Here is a 16,570-nt window from a genome sequence, read left to right on the forward strand (position 1 = left end):
CGTTCGATATCTGGACGAGGCCCGCATCAGAGCGACTGACGTCGATAAATCCGCGAAATAAGATAATAATAGATGAAGTCACATACTAATGCACCTCGTCCTTCCGCTGGATCCACCCTGAGGGATGACTGTCGGGTTCTTTATTCCATCATTATATATCTATAATTTACATTGAAATCGCCACCTCTTATCTACTCCAACAACACTTCCCCCCCGTTTAATTACCACCCTGTGCCGGGGGTTGACCGCTGATAAGCTTATCTTTCGCATTCTTCTACGAGAGATAGAAAAAAGTAAAGGGGGGAGGTGAAAAAAAAGAATGCCCAGCTGGGAAAATTACACTAAGAAATCTTCCTAGGTTTTTAGAATTACTCTCCTGTGAACGCTTTGAGCGCTGCACCCACCTGGGTTCGCCGGGGGTAAACGCATGAAGACTTCCCGCTAATGGTTATGTAATGTGAAGTTATCATGTATTTAGGTAATATTCGAAGGCGATGGTCTCTTCTCCCCGTTTTCTATTTTTGTGTGTGTGACTCGAAGAATTTCCGGCTCTCACTTTTTAGATGTTTTTGAAGCAGAATTTATTTTTTTTTTTTTGCGTCTTGAAATGATGTTATTCGTGGAGATGTTGGCAGTTATGAAACGCATGTTCGTCATACTGTTGTCATTTGTGTAAACCTCAGTTGGAACTGTGATCAGAATATATATGATTTGCGCAGCTGATAAAGGATTAGTATCTGTCCTTAGAATCATGTCCAAGCGATCATATTGGGACCCGAAATGACTCCGGCCTTACAAGAATCCTCCCTCCCAAAAAGAAAGAAAAGAAATATATATATATATATATATATATATATATATATATATATATATATATATTATAATAAATTATTGTCGAGAAGGACCATCTTCACGTCTGGTCCCTCCTCCACATATATTATTGTGGCGCGACATGGCCTGCCTCGCCACAATATCCTCCCCCTCCCCGCCTGCCACAGCCCAAACTGGGTACTTGTTGTTTCTGTTTGTTTCCCCGTGTGTGTGTGTGGAGAGAGAGAGAGAGAGAGAGAGAGAGAGAGAGAGATAGAGAGAGAGAGAGAGAGAGAGAGAGAGAGAGAGAGAGAGAGAGTATTTAACTATTTATAACTACGTATTTGTACTGTGTGGGGGGTAGGAGAAGGGTTTTACACTCATACCGCCCCATACTGTAGGGTTTGGTACAGAATGGGGTTGGGGTTGTGGTAAGAAGCGGGGAGGAAGGGAGGAGGGGGGAAGAAGGTGATAGAAATGATGGGGAAGGAAGGATGGGGGTTGGGGGGTGATGGCACCTTCTACTGCACTCGATGCAGCAGCTGCAGTAGTAGCCTTCTGCAGCAACAGAAAAAAAAAAGAAGAAAAATCCCTAACCCTCTGGCCACTGCGCCTTCTTCCCCCCCCCCCCCCATCTTCTTCTTCTTCCTCCCCCCCTCCTTCTTCCTTCCTTTCCCCCCAACCCCTCAACACAGACTGCGCCGGCGGCTGCTTCCTTTACTGCGCACTTTATGAAACACGCGCCGTACACTGAGCGAGCGCCACATATAGCGAAATCGTGACCGGAATAGGTCTACGGGATTCTCCGGGGGGGGGAGGGGGGGTGAAGCGGAGCGGGCGGGGGGGCGACAGAGGCCGAGACCCCGGGACCCCCCCCCCCTCCTCCCTCCTTCCTCTCCACGGTAAATATTTCACATGTCACATCTTTGAAGGGAACGGTTTTTGCTTCTACCGCAACTCCCGCCTGCGTAACTCTTATTTTTCTCAGTTTCCTCCTCCTCCTCCTCCTCCTCTCTCCTCGTCTTCCTTTTTCTTCTTCTTCTTCTTCTTCTTCTTCTTCTTCTTCTTCTTCTTCCGCCGTCGTGCCATTTTTCACACTGGGGAATGAACAAAGTTTCCCCCCCGATGTTCAGACGGTTTTCCGTGGCAGCAAGTTATCGGCCAGGTTTTATATCTTCGTCTATCAGAACTTTTTCCTTTTCCTTCCCTCGATCCATTTTCTCTTGAGAGGTTTTCTTTTTATTCCCGTCCCCTCCATAAATTTTTCTTCTGCGTTTTCTTCTACAAATTCCCTTTTTTCACTTCTTTGGATTCATTACTCATTTTCTCCACTTCATAAAATTTTCGTGGCCCAGTATTTTATGATCTCGTGTTTAACGTCTCGCGACATCTCGGTTAAATATATATATATATATATATATATATATATATATATATATATATATATATATATATATATATATATATATATATTGTAGTAAATCATATACACACGAGGCACACTGGTTTCAGTAAACGCTCTGGAAAAAATTCATATAGATGCTGTATGCTTTGAGCTGTATTTCAAACCATTTTCAAAGATTAGCTAAAAAAATTACTTGAAATATAGGCAAAAGCTTGGAACCTGTGTTTATTTTTTCCAGCAAGTTTACACACACACACACACACACACACACACACACACACACACACACACACACATATATATTCTTTTTCTTTTAAACTATTCTCCATTTCCCGTGTTAGCGAGGTAGCGTTAAGAACAGAGGACTGGGCCTTTTTTGGAATATCCTCACCTGGCCCCTCTGTTCCTTCTTTTGGAAAATTAAAAGAAAAAAACGAGAGGGGAGGATTTCCAACCCCCCGCTCCCTCCCCTTTTAGTCGCCTTCTATATATATATATATATATATATATATATATATATATATATATATATATATATATTTATATATATATGTGTGTGTGTGTGTGCGTAAATTGTATTTGCTTTGCTTATAAAGCTATGGCAACGAGGAAACGGTTTCCCCTACATAGCGGCCTCACATTCCTTCCCCCAAGAGCGTTCGTAATTGTCTCTCTCTCTCTCTCTCTCTCTCTCTCTCTCTCTCTCTCTCTCTCTCTCTCTCTCTCTCTCTCTCTCTCTCTCTCTCTCTGTGCCTCCTGGAAAAAAAAAGAGGTCGTTACTTTTCTTGAGAGAGAGAGAACACCAAAGAATATTATATAAACTAGGAAATTACAGATGTATTAAAGTAAAATATTGGATTAGATTCTAGTCATAACGTTGGCAGTAAATTTAGCTGCTAAGTGTGTAGTCCCGAAAGCTTTTATTTTTTAAGTAGAAATAACAGAGAGCAATATGTATATATATATATATATATATATATATATATATATATATATATATATATATATATATATATATATATTATCCCTGGGGATAGGGGAGAAAGAATACTTCCCACGTATTCCCTGCATGTCGTAGAAGGCGACTAAAAGGGGAGGGAGCGGGTGGCTGGAAATCCTCCCCTCTCGCTTTTTTTTTAATTTTCCAAAAGAGGGAACAGAGAAGGTGGCCAGGTGAGGATATTCCCTCAAAGACCCAGTCCTCTGTTCTCAACGTTACCTCGCTAATGCGGGAAATGGCGAATAGTATGAAAAGAAAAGATATATATATATATATATATATATATATATATATATATATATATATATATATATATATATATATATATATATATATATATATATAAGAAGTTGCTACACCGACAAAATTAACAGCAAGTGGTTAGGCCCAAGACGCCACAACAGCATGCTGTAAAATTCTTGTAAGAATTCACAGCAAAAAAAAGATTAAAATTAACAACAGGACACAAGGGCCCCTCGACACCGTAGCAGCAGAATTAGCGGCCAAGTAAAATCCAGGAAAAATGAAAAACTACAAAAAAATTTATGAATTGAAGAATTAAAGGAAACGAAGGAGGCCTAGAGGAAGAGGCAGCAGGAGGAGGAAGCGGCCCAGCAGCCCTTGGAAGCGACAGTTCCTCCAGGAACAGCAGCGAGAGGCACAGCAGCAGCAGCAAGCTGTAACAGCAAAATTAGCCACATTCACAGAAACCCTGGAGGCAATAACAGCAAAATTAGCAACCCAGCGTTACATCTCTTGGAGGCCGTAACGGCAAAATTGGTACCATGCCGGGTATTCACGGCTCCCGTGACAACAGAACCACCAACCCTGCGTTACGGGGGGGGGGTTGTAACAAGCTTTACGGGGGGGGGGGTCGTAACAAGAACATTCCCCACAAGCAAAGACAAGGCGCGCAAGCAAGCAAGCAAGCAAGCAAGCATAAGGATGGAGGGCGGGGAGGGCATCCTTTTGATCAAGTTGACAGTCTGAGTGATTCGGGTGGGTGGGTGCGGGTGGGTTGGGAGGTGGGGGGGGAGGGGAAAGAGCTTTAATGCATAGACATAAAATCCATCAAAACAGCATCTCGGCCCAGCTTGAGGTACAACGTGAGTAGAGAGAGAGAGAGAGAGAGAGAGAGAGAGAGAGAGAGAGAGAGAGAGAGAGAGAGAGAGAGAGAGAGAGATTTTCGGTGGTCGAGCTTGCTCGCTCTCTCTCTCTCTTTTTTTTCCCTTTCCTTTCCCCCAACCCCCCGTTGCGACCTGCGTCGTAGTAAGTTCGCTCTGGGCTCTCGTAGTTTTTTTTTTTTCTTTTTACCCTAGTATGACCTCGAGGGGCAGTTTGACCCCGAGCTAAGTTGCCGGGATCCAATGGTGGCAAACTCTTGGTAGGGAGAAAGGCCCCGAGTCCCCTCCCAAAACCTGACCATGGGTCGACTGCCGGCTCTCCGCCGATCGTTAAAGTTGTTGATGGCGGCGCACAATGGTTTCACGCTTAAAAGAAAACCCACGAAAGGATAAGTCCAAACCCCGCTGGATCCGTGGGTAGACGGGGAGATCCACACTCTACCGAAGGACCACGAGACGCGGGGACCATATTTGCGAAATTCCGTGTCACCGGGAATCCCATAAATTAATGTGCAGTTAGCCAGTGACGGCGAAGGGGCACAAGGTTTAAAGAGGCTGCAGCGGTATCGTAAACGCGGGCAAATGGCCGGGCTGGTATAGGATTGCTAGAAGTATCTTCAGTAAGGCTGCAACCTTCTTCCAAGCAGGGAGCTGGCCCCTTACGCGTCTCGCGTTGGATTTTTGCAAGAGTCAAATTTCGTCAAAGGTGCACGTATTCCGTTAATCCGCGGGAGGAGGAGGTGGGGACGTTGGCAAATTAAGTTTTCCTTCGCCGCGCAGCATGCCAATAGCCCGATCTCCCGGGAGAGAGAGAGAGAGGGAGAGAGAGAGAGAGAGGGAGAGGGAAGAGGAAGGAAGGAGCGCCAAGTCGGCGAGGAGTGCGCGCGCGTTCCAGCCCAGAAATATGCGTCGATGCTGCTGCTGCTGCTGCTGTTACTGCTGCTGCTGCCGCTGCTGTTGTTCCAGGCTAACGCTGTTCTTATCCCCAGTGTTTCTTATCAGTGCTGTGAACTCTCGTAGGTAGGAGGAAAAAAAAAAGAATGTTATGTTATAGTGGCTACTTGTCAACGGTTTCTCCCTCGTGTATCGATAGGTGAGTCGATGTTTATATTTTGTATTCCGTGTGTGTGTGTGTATGTGTGTGTGTGTGTGTGTGTGTGTATGTGTGTGTGTGTGTGTGTGTGTGTCTGTGTGTACGTATGCATGTAGGAGAACTGTGGTTGGCAGGCGCCTTTCTTGGGCGGGGGGAGCTAATGCTATGCTGGTAGACGAAGGGCAAGTTTTCTCTGTTGCTGGCTATGTTGTGGTTGTAGTGCCAACGCCAGTAAGGGGGGGCCGGCTGGCACAAGCGAGAAACGGGCTGTAGAAGCAGAGGGAGACGTTGTGTACAAGGAGGAAGAGAGGTGGATGCGATAAAGAGGACGTGGAGAGAGAGAGAGAGAGAGAGAGAGAGAGAGAGAGAGAGAGAGAGAGAGAGAGAGAGAGAGATAAGATTGGTTGAAGCATCACTTTCGCCACCAGCATTGATTTGCACTCGCAAGGCCCTTGCTAGTTCCCACCATCCCCCCCCCCTACTCACACACACACACACACACACACACACACACACCACTCCCCTTCTACCCCCACGGCACATCTCATAATCACGAGAATTATTACGTATAATCCTAATGTACCGGCGTTTACGCACCTCACGGCCCCCACAATTAGCCTCTAGGTGTGGTGGCGATAGAGTGCGACTCGGGCGTGTGGTGTTTTTTTCTTCTGAAATCGCTAACGTAGAGGGAGGTTTATCCTCGGCGGGATTGTTGTCCCATACTGACGGAACTCTCTGAAGGTTGTAACCCCTCGAGCTAGTTCGTCCTGTGATCGCGGGGTGTGTCACGCTCGTAATCACTGTGATGTTGCAGTATCCAGTACAGTCTGGCGTAATGTGACGCGCTCATCACCTTCCGTCTGTTGTTTCTCCCTTTGAATGAAGGTGAGCAATGGCCTTAAAAATCAGGTCTCTCTCCTTTCCTTTTTCCACAACACCCTCGCTCCTTCTATCATACCGTAAATATCCCCTTTTTTTTCCCTTCTCCTCCTCCTCCTTCTCTTCCTCCTCCTTTTTTCCGCTGTAAGGCTCGTCCGCCCGCCCGCCCGCTGGCCCTCCCTCACCGCCGTGTGTTGCCCGCCTCACCTCCCTTCTTGTCCTAATACCCCCGGCGGCATTCGCTTGCCTCCTCCCCGCCGCCGCTGCCGCCGCCACCACCGCCGCCGCTGCTGCTGCCTCCGGTCTCCCGGCTTCCCCGGCATCACCTCACCGTCTCCTACCCCCTGCTCAAGCCGGTGCAGTGCTCGAGAAAAATGTATCATCGTATCTCTCCCAGAAGCGGAGATCCATCTACACGAGTCACGGTAACTTTTCCTGAAGGCAGTGTTCGTCCGTGTTCAGCGGAAGAGGAGAAAAATATCGTAAATCAACCGAGACACAAGCTCTCTCTTCGCTCCTCAGCGAAAGGAGAAATTTAGATTTATTCCCAGGAACCTAAAGTTAAGATCCCAGTCGGTTCGTGTATATATATATATGAAAAAACCCTCTTAATTTTGACCCTCCGGAAAGCTCGGCATCTTAGAAACACTAAACTAATTACTTCTCACAACAGTTACTGTTAGAAGGGCAGCGCTCCCAGTCTCAGAATCCTACGAACATGAAATATTTGACATGTTTTTTTTGGCACGTGCAAAGAGCTGGGTTATTTATATGACCTGCAGGTACCTCACAGGGATGACCTGGGCTGTGTTCAAACCGACACAGAGTCTTCTCTGTAGCATCATGCAAAGCCAGTTGGTTCTTGGTAGACCTTTGATCTAATTTCGGACGCCAAAATTTCGTTCAAATTAATTTGGGATGAGAATACTTCTATGGTATTTTCCTATCTATCTCTCTATCTGTATACCTACCTATCTATCTATCTGCCTATTTATCTATCTATTTATCTTTCTATCTATCTATCTGTGCGCCTGATGATTTGTGACAGAAACGTGAAAAATGATTGAAATGAGGTTAGAGGCGAGTGCATGTAATGTGTATGTAACGAATGACTCATGCTTGGGTCTGTTCTGTATTGGTATTTTTTTTTTATAGAAAGCTTCATTGTAGCTGCTGCAGAAGGAAGGTGCACTGACGGCTTATTTGCTATGAATATTGTGAATATTTCACCTGATTTCATATATATATATATATATATATATATATATATATATATATATATATATATATATAATATATATATAGTTTCATTTGTAATTATATACATTTGATTAGTTATATTTATAATCATATACATGGGATGTGGATGTGAGCCTACATTTTATATGTATATATATATATATATATATATATATATATATATATATATATATATATATATATATATATATATATTGATCACACTAGTCCGTGATGATAGTTGTTAAGGTAAAAGTTCAGATGATTTTATTGCACATGTAGAAATATATGTTAGATAAGATTATCAAAACTCCTACTGAATCACGATTTCACCTTCCTATATATAATTTTCCCTTTAAGGCCCAGTCATCTGTTCTTAACACGACTTCGCTAACGAGGAAAATGGTGAATGCGTATTAGAATATATATATATATATATATATATATATATATATATATATATATATATATATATATATATATATATAAAGTTTGTATATATTTACATATACATGTATATTACCCCAGGCCTCACAGCACCATTCTGTTGAACGTTTTCTAAACAAGATTCAAGCGGTCCAATTTTCGCCGTGCTGGGGCGCACGGAATTTATAATCTAATATACCGAGACGAAACGGATCATTCCCGTTGGCGGAATGAATCATTCGATCGGACGGACCGGACCTGGAGGAGGGATACCCCCTCCTCCTCCCCCCCGCCCCCCCAGCCTCGCCTCCTCCACCATCACATGAGCTGGCTACCAAAAACTCCTACATCGCCGCGGCCCGGTCGGCCCGCCCGCTTGCCTATCGCCCAACACAATCTATCCTTAATACACAAGATTCCCAAAGCCCTTCCCTTCCCTCCCCTCGAAGTCACACGGGCGCCCAATTTCGCTAAATAGCCCCCCAAATTACGGAGGAAGACAGCGGGAATCTTCGGCAATTCCCACAAACTGCTTATTACATGAGGTCGTTCGAAGAGGAGCAAGGCTCTCTCTATCGACGGGACGAGTTCGCATCCGCCATTTTGGGGCACCGCGTCAGGCTGGCCGACACGGCGCTCTCGCTCTCTCACTCCCTCTCCCTCTCTCCCCTTCTCCCTCTCACTCTCCCTCAACTCGCCTGGCTACTATTACTTATTCATCTACGTTTTTCTTCTTTTATTTTTTTTACTGTTTTCTCCCCTGCTTCTACCATCCGCTTCCACAGCAGCAGCGTTTTTTAACGCCGGTGTTATGTCCTTTTTTTCTCTCTCTCTCTCCCTCATCTTGCCCGCTGCGACTGCCGGCGCTTGGCTCCTCCCTACAGGAGCTTGCAGGGGAAGAAGGATTTTGGTCTGGGTTTTCTTCGATTGGAGGTGGTTGTCGGGTATTGATCGGCTGGTTCTCGAGGGTGGAGGCCGCTCACTAGGTGTGGGCTACTGTCTATGAGAAGGAAGATCTGATTGTCTGTATCATGTCTTTTTAAGAGAATTTTATATACTAACCATGGAAATTTATATATATATATATATATATATATATATATATATATATATATATATATATATATATATATATATATCAAATCATTGTTATTGCTTTTGAAGAAGTACATGGATTTTCTTTTATTATTTTATTATTATCATTATTATTATTATTATTATTATTTTTATTATTAATATCATTATTATGTATTTGTTTTATTAATGCTATTAATATTATTATCTTTAGTATTATTGTTATCGTTATTAATTGTGAGAATAATAGGAAGATACCGAAGGAAACTATATATGAGATAACTTGAACCTAAACTAACTCTATAAATACACACACACACAACACACACACACACACACACACACACACACACACACCATTGGCAGTTATGAAATTGTTGGCCACAGGGTGGGGGGGGGGGGGTGGTAATAATTTCTACCACAGCGCTAGTTTGGAAATTATGTAAATATTTAGTTAAGACATAATGATGACAATTAGAGGCTGGTTTCTTCTCCGCTCGTACCTGCCAAGTGGTGGGATTTATTGTAGTCTGTGCATCTTTTCCTTCTCAATCATTTTATGAAGTAATCATGCCTTATGCGGTGTATATATATATATATATATATATATATATATATATATATATATATATATATATATATATATATAATCACTGAATGGCCATCTATCTACTCTTTCCTTATTCGCTGAAAAGAAACTATTCAGTCAGGTTTGTGAATAATAAGATTTATAAATGAATTTTTGCAGCAATCTTAACATTCATTAGTATATATATATATATATATATATATATATATATATATATATGATAGTTTCCATATGATCACTAGATTTACTATCGGAGTTACATTCATGCTTTGAGTGAATGTCTCGGGTCATTAAAACAGAACATATAGTATTAGAATATCTCCATAAAACGTAATTATCGCATTAATCACATGATTAACATACACGTGAAAGACGGAGAGAGACGTTATATACATACATATTCACGTATTTTGATTCTCGGAATGAATTAAATTATATTTGTGATATTAATTAGAAAGATAAGATCCGATATAATTATTTCAATCTTTCCCCTCTATGTCAGGTACCTTTTAACTATGCAATGTGGCTATCGATACCATTTTGTTACTTTCTCGTAGAGACTGAACCAAATCATCAATGAAGTTGATTAGATGTATGTTGTACCTGCTTAAGAATTCACGTATTAATTTAGTCAATATATATTTTTTATGATAACATTTGTATTGGAGTTTAGTACGCACTATTATGAAGCGATTCATCCGTAGAAAACCAGTGCTTATAATTTATTTTCATGATTTTTTTTTTATGCGATAAGTCTTCCGTGTAGTGGTAGCATTAAACTGGAAATTATTTCACGTATTTTGCTGAGGAAATGCCCGACGCAAATTTATTTATTTTCTTATCTTAATTAGAGTAACTAAGGTACTGAGAGCGTAATACTGTATGTATGTATGTATATATATTTTTTTTCGTTACTAAATATCTACATCATTAAGAAATAACAACGGAATTTACAAGTCTATTTTTTTTCTTGTATAAATTGGGACGAAATACGAAGGACATTTTTTTCTCCCACAGTTTGGTGGTCTTGTTCTCCCCCTCCACTAAACGGACGAGGCCAATTTGTCTCCACGCTAAGTGGAGCCTCAAATCATTCCTTCGGTGAGGTATTTGGAGGAAGGAAGAGGTAGGAGGGGGAGGAGGAGGAGGAGGAGGAGGCGAAGTAGACGTTCAGGAAACACACTGTCGGTAATATTGGGAAGGAGCTTACCAGTAGATGGATGTAGGGGTCGGCGGGGGTCTCGTCGGGAGGGAGGCCACAACGCCGCTCCTCCTCTCCTCCTCTGACGTAACCCTCCGCCGCAAAGAGTGATATGCGGCGGGTGCTTCATCATCCGCGCCTTCGTTGTGCACGCCCTTGCGAAAAGTGCGGCCTCCCGTCCCTCTTGTAAGAGGGTTGCTGCTCCTGCTGCTGCCTCCTCCTCTCGACCTCCTCCTCCTCCGGCAGCTACGAAGGAGGGTTTTGACGAGCATTACTCGGGTATATATGTACGTAGGTACATACATATCCGTGCGTTTGGTTCTTACTGGAGCGAGTGAAAGGTCTCACTTGACGAGGCGGCATCGACGTCAGTTGACGAAATAAGAGACCAGAGAACTTCTCGTTTCAAATGAGTCCATTCTGACCCTGCTGCTGAGCGTAGCGCACCCATGGCGTTCTTGGAGCCTCTGAAAAAAGGGATCCTGTGATAAATAAATGAAATGAAATATATATATATATATATATATATATATATATATATATATATATATATATATATATATATATATATATATATATATTGTGTGTGTGTGTGTGTGCGCGCCCGCCGTAATCATGCATATCTTAGCGAGATTATATCACGCCATCTCTTTTGGCTTACCTAACCAGCTTGGTACCCAAGGGGAGAGAGATAGAACAAATTCTGTTCTCTGGTCCTCCCCTGTAACACGAGAAGTGAACACGACCAGCCGGGGTTACAAAACACGCAGTGAAAATACAGAAATTACTACATGGAGCAAACCAAGCGTATCCCAGACGACTGCAGCTGTTTCCAGACACACACACACACACACACACACACACACACACACACCCTCTGATTACCTGCCACTCCACATCTTCCTGTACGGGTACTGCCTCTCCCTTCTTTGTGTCCTACTAGATTTACCGTCCACGCTCTCTCCCCTCCTCCTCCTCCTCTCTCTCTCCCTCCTCTCTCTCACTCTCCCTGTAGTCGCGCCGGGTCGTCAGACATCACTATTAATTCCTCAACGACCTCTAATTGTACTTTTCCATCCCTGTGAACGAGATTGTTAGAACTTATGGATCCGTCTCACGGCATTTTAGCCTCTCATACTTCAAGACGGGATTGTTTGGCCGAGTCTGTTCGCCGCCCGCCTACCACCACGGGTCGGTCTGTGTCGACCAGGGAGTGTATACTTGACGGAGCACTAATGTTGGCGATTAGGGCTCGTGGTTGGCGACGGTGTTATGTCTGCGAGAGGTTCAGAGGTACGCTGCCGTCGCTTCGCCTCCGTTTGACGATTGGGTTTGGAGGCACGTTGAAGGCACGCGGAGGAAGTGTATATTATGTCTGGAAGAGGAAATGATCGAAGATGTAAGACCTAATTTCCGAAGGTGATATTTTTTTCTCAGTACAGAGATATTCAATCATTTTTTTCAGCTTAAAAGAAATAGAATATTAGACCCCAGAAGGAGCTTATCTTTGGAAATTGAATTATGCTCGTAAGAAAAAAAGTCCTTTTTGCCACATTGGTGAATGTAGTCCCTTATATGACTTGGTGGTCAATAGACTCTTATTTCACGGAGCCATCATTTCTTTACTGGCGAGGCAGAGAATACCCCATTTTGGCCAAAGAAAAACACATGCAAGAGGTTGCGTGATCCATGTGTTTGTTTTACCGAAAGGAAAATGCAAGAAGGAACGACTTGAGTCAAGCAGTTTTATATATATGTTTGTTTTTACATATATAGACTGAGTCTGAAGGGATTGACAGGCCTGAGAAAAGCTGTCCCAGTGAAATGATAACGTGTGATAACGTCCTGGTAATAACTCGGATATGAACCAGGTATGCGCTGATTGCACCACCTTGTGGATAAGACGAGGGCAGATTTGTTATCATGCGGAGTCCTGATATCAGCTAAGATAGATAGATAGAGAGAGAGAGAGAGGGGGGGGGGTGATATCGGTTGTTGGAGAGAGAGAGAGAGAGAGAGCGAGAGAGAGAGAGAGAGAGAGAGAGAGAGAGAGAGAGAGAGAGGGTGATATCGGTTGTTAGAGAGAGAGAGAGAGAGAGAGAGAGAGAGCGAGAGAGAGAGAGAGAGGAGAAGGGGGAATGGAGGGGAAAAAAAAAAGGTGTTAATAATGAAGCAAGAGCAGTTTATGCTCTGCTCCACGATTGAAGCACGTCAGGGGTGTGTTGGGGAGGAGCGGGGGGGAAAGGGTTGGGTTGGGGTGGAGGAGGTGGTGGAACTCATTGTGAGTCATTACCTCCGACGGGCGCGTTGTGAGGGCCTCGCCTCCCTTACTCACACTTCCCACTCATTACAACGCCCTCCGCCCTTACCGTGCCAGGTAGCCGACGCCACTTCCTCCTCCTAACATCTCCGCCTCCTCTCCCTCCTCCAGGCACTCTAACAGAGAGCCGGATGATATTAAATCTCTTAAGGCAAATTGAATCATTTCCATTCGCCTTCGCGTTGATTTCTTGGTTACCGGGAGCGTTACGAGCGTCGTTGCAGCCGTGTTGCAGTCGGTGCGTGGCCCGGTTTTAGGGAGAGAGAGAGAGAGAGAGAGAGAGAGAGAGAGAGAGAGAGAGAGAGAGAGAGAGAGAGAGAGAGAAACACCACCACAAGCGGGCATAAACAGGAGACGTGCATATTAATAACATAAACGTCGACTTGAATATATATATTATATGTACATATTTCTTTCTTGAGGGGGAGTGGATGGAGAGAGGGGGTGTCGGGCGTCGTCGGGAGAGAGGGAGGGTTGGCGAACGAGTGGGAAAGAACTGCTAAACTGGTTTTTAAAGAAACACACAAACGCACAAAAGTATAATGATAATAAAAAAGGTAAGAAGGAAGTGAGAGAGAGAGAGAGAGAGAGAGAGAGAGAGAGAGAGAGAGAGAGAGAGAGAGAGAGAGAGAGAAAAGTTTCAGAGGTGTCATAAACTCTGCTTGTAGTAATTTACTTGTAATTTAGCTGCTTATCGCGCAGCACTGCAGGGCGCCTCAAATTTCATCAACATGAAATCCGGTTGTGGGTGTTTGCTTGACCCCTTATTTTCTTTTTTTTTTTTTTTTTCAGTCGTGTGTTTGTAGATTTGATTAGCCTGTGCCCCAGCGAGGGAGATACGACGCCGCGCTGTCCTTGCGGGAAAAAACTTGGAAGGAAAAAAAGATTGTTAGTTCAACGCGAGCAAACTGGCGTAGACAGACGTACACCCTGAGAGGTGGGAGGGAGAGGTGATGAGGGAGAGGGGGAACTGACTGATGAGGGGAAAGGGGGACTGATGAGTGGAAGGGGGATTGATTTAGGGTAAGGGGACTAATTGGGGTAGGGGGACTAATTGGGGTAGGGGGACTAATTGGGGTAGGGGGACTATTTGGGGTAGGGGGACTAATTGGGGTAGGAGGACTAATTGGGGTAGGAGGACTAATTGGGGTAGGGGGACTAATTGGGGTAGGGGGACTAATTGGGGTAGGGGGACTAATTGGGGTACGGGGACTAATTGGGGTAGGAGGACTAATTGGGGTAGGGGGACTAATTGGGGTAGGGGGACTAATTGGGGTACGGGGACTAATTGGGGTAGGGGGACTAATTGGGAGAGTGGGGGGGGGGGGACTTATTGGACGGAGGGAGACTGGTGAGGGGGAGAGGGACGGATGAGGAGGGGGGAAAGAGGATTGATGAGGTCTCCCGGTGGTCGCGAACGAAGGTGTGCCTCATAAGGTACTCTCTCTCTCTCTCTCTCTCTCTCTCTCTCTCTCTCTCTCTCTCTCTCTCTCTCTCTCTCCCTCCCTCCCTCCCTCCCTCCCTCCCTCCCTCCTTCTCCCCCTCTCACCACCACTTTATCACCGGCTCCCCCTCTCTCTTGACCATCTTGCCCGAGCTTACCCCCCCCTCGTCCCATACGGTCCCCCCCCCACCGCTCCCCTCCTCAGCAGGAGGAGTTGGTCCCGCCCGGCATGACATGGCTAGTCTCCTAGACACAGTCTTGTTTAGCCAGCTGTTCCCACCTTTTACCCATCAGAGCCTCGGATGCCAGACTCTCTCTCTCTCTCTCTCTCTCTCTCTCTCTCTCTCTCTCTCTCTCTCTCTCTCTCTCTCTCTCTCTCTCTCTCTCTCTCTATCTATCTATCTGTCTATCTATCTATCTATCTATCTATCTGTCTATCTTTCTCACGACAGACAGGCCTCATAGGAACGGAAAAACACGAATGACTGCCGAACCCTAATAGCGTAGAGAGAGAGAGAGAGAGAGAGAGAGAGAGAGAGAGAGAGAGAGAGAGAGAGAGAGAGAGGCCGGTAAAGAAGATTAAGAAGGTTCGCAAAGATTCAACCGACGGGAAAAAAAAGAAGGAAAAAATGAAAGTGTGTGTGTGTGTCGTGGGGGAAAATAGGGTTGGGGAAAAAACGTATTTCGACAGTAAAGGGGACCAGGAGAGAGAGTGTGTGTGTGTGTGTGTGTGTGTGTGTGTGTGTGTGTGTGTGTGTGTGAGTGGTTAGGCCTTGCGTGGGGGAGCTATAGACCACGATATCTCTCGGCGAGCCCTATGCCAGCGTATCTCTGAGCCACACTCCCCGAAGCTTGAATTTTCTGTATTTATGAACGTAGAGAATAAAGTAGAGCTGAGCTAAGCGAAGCTAAGCTGCACGGCGGATATTGCATTATCTCTCGCCACACCACACCCACCCCACGAGGGTGTTAACATCTCTAGAGGCTTCGTTTATACAGCCGCTGTGGCAAATTGAGAAAGATTAAACAGAAAAAAGAAAAGAATTTTGCTGTATTTATATATATATATATATATATATATATATATATATATATAGCTGTATTTATATATATATATATATATATATATATATATATATATATATATATATATATATATATATATATATATATATATATATATATATATATATATATAAGGGAGCGGAGGGCTGGAAATCCTCCCCTCTCGTCTTTTTTTTTTTTTTTTATTTTCCAAAAGAAGGAACAGAGAAGGGGGCCAGGTGAGATATTCCCTCAAAGGCCCAGTCCTCTGTTCTTAACGCTACCTCGCCATTTCGCGGGAAATGGCGAATAGTATGAAAGAAAAGATATATATATATATATATATATATATATATATATATATATATATATATATGTAAAACCACAGGAGACGTAGGGAGCAGATCTTTTTATCCGTAGCCAGAGAGAATTAGTCATCAGCTTTATCGCACGTCTTCAACTCCGTGATGCAGACGGACGCAACGCTCGCCAGGAAAAATGGTCGCTGGTAAAATTGATGGTCTTTAAGACAAAGACTTGCCTCACAAAAGATACGAAGGTTGCAGGTTATCACACAGTTTGTTAAAAGCTACTTTATTTTTGGATTGCAGTTGGAATGTGATATGATTTATCTTTATCATTGTTATCTATCATCTATTATTATTATTATTATTATTATTATAATTATTACTTCATACAACATAAGGACTCCTTTTTATGGGTCTCCTGCAGCCTCGAGGCTGCGTTGCAATCAGATGCAGGGAAATGATGGACTCCAGTGGGATGGGAGGTCCCCCGACGAGCAGCTCCAGATCCCTGGAGATGGGACACATGTAGACAGCTCACAGGAACAGCGGCCGAAATGATATCCGTAGAGCAAAGAGGCGGGAGCAAGTCCACGACAGACGGATGATAGGAA

At 44.0% G+C, this 16,570-nt stretch overlaps 1 long non-coding RNA gene across 1 annotated transcript in view; it reads right to left on the bottom strand.

Annotated features, from left to right (window-relative positions):
• The window catches only part of LOC139756567 (uncharacterized), a 118,156-nt gene that overhangs the window by 26,816 nt on the left and 74,770 nt on the right, over positions 1 to 16,570 (bottom strand). The window contains exon 2 of the long non-coding RNA XR_011714383.1: positions 10,853 to 11,310. This is a non-coding gene — a long non-coding RNA (uncharacterized lncRNA). The remainder of the gene's footprint in view (positions 1 to 10,852; positions 11,311 to 16,570) is intronic.

This window comes from Panulirus ornatus, chromosome 22 (genome assembly GCF_036320965.1).
Source record: "Panulirus ornatus isolate Po-2019 chromosome 22, ASM3632096v1, whole genome shotgun sequence".
Taxonomy (NCBI): Eukaryota; Metazoa; Arthropoda; class Malacostraca; order Decapoda; family Palinuridae; genus Panulirus; species Panulirus ornatus.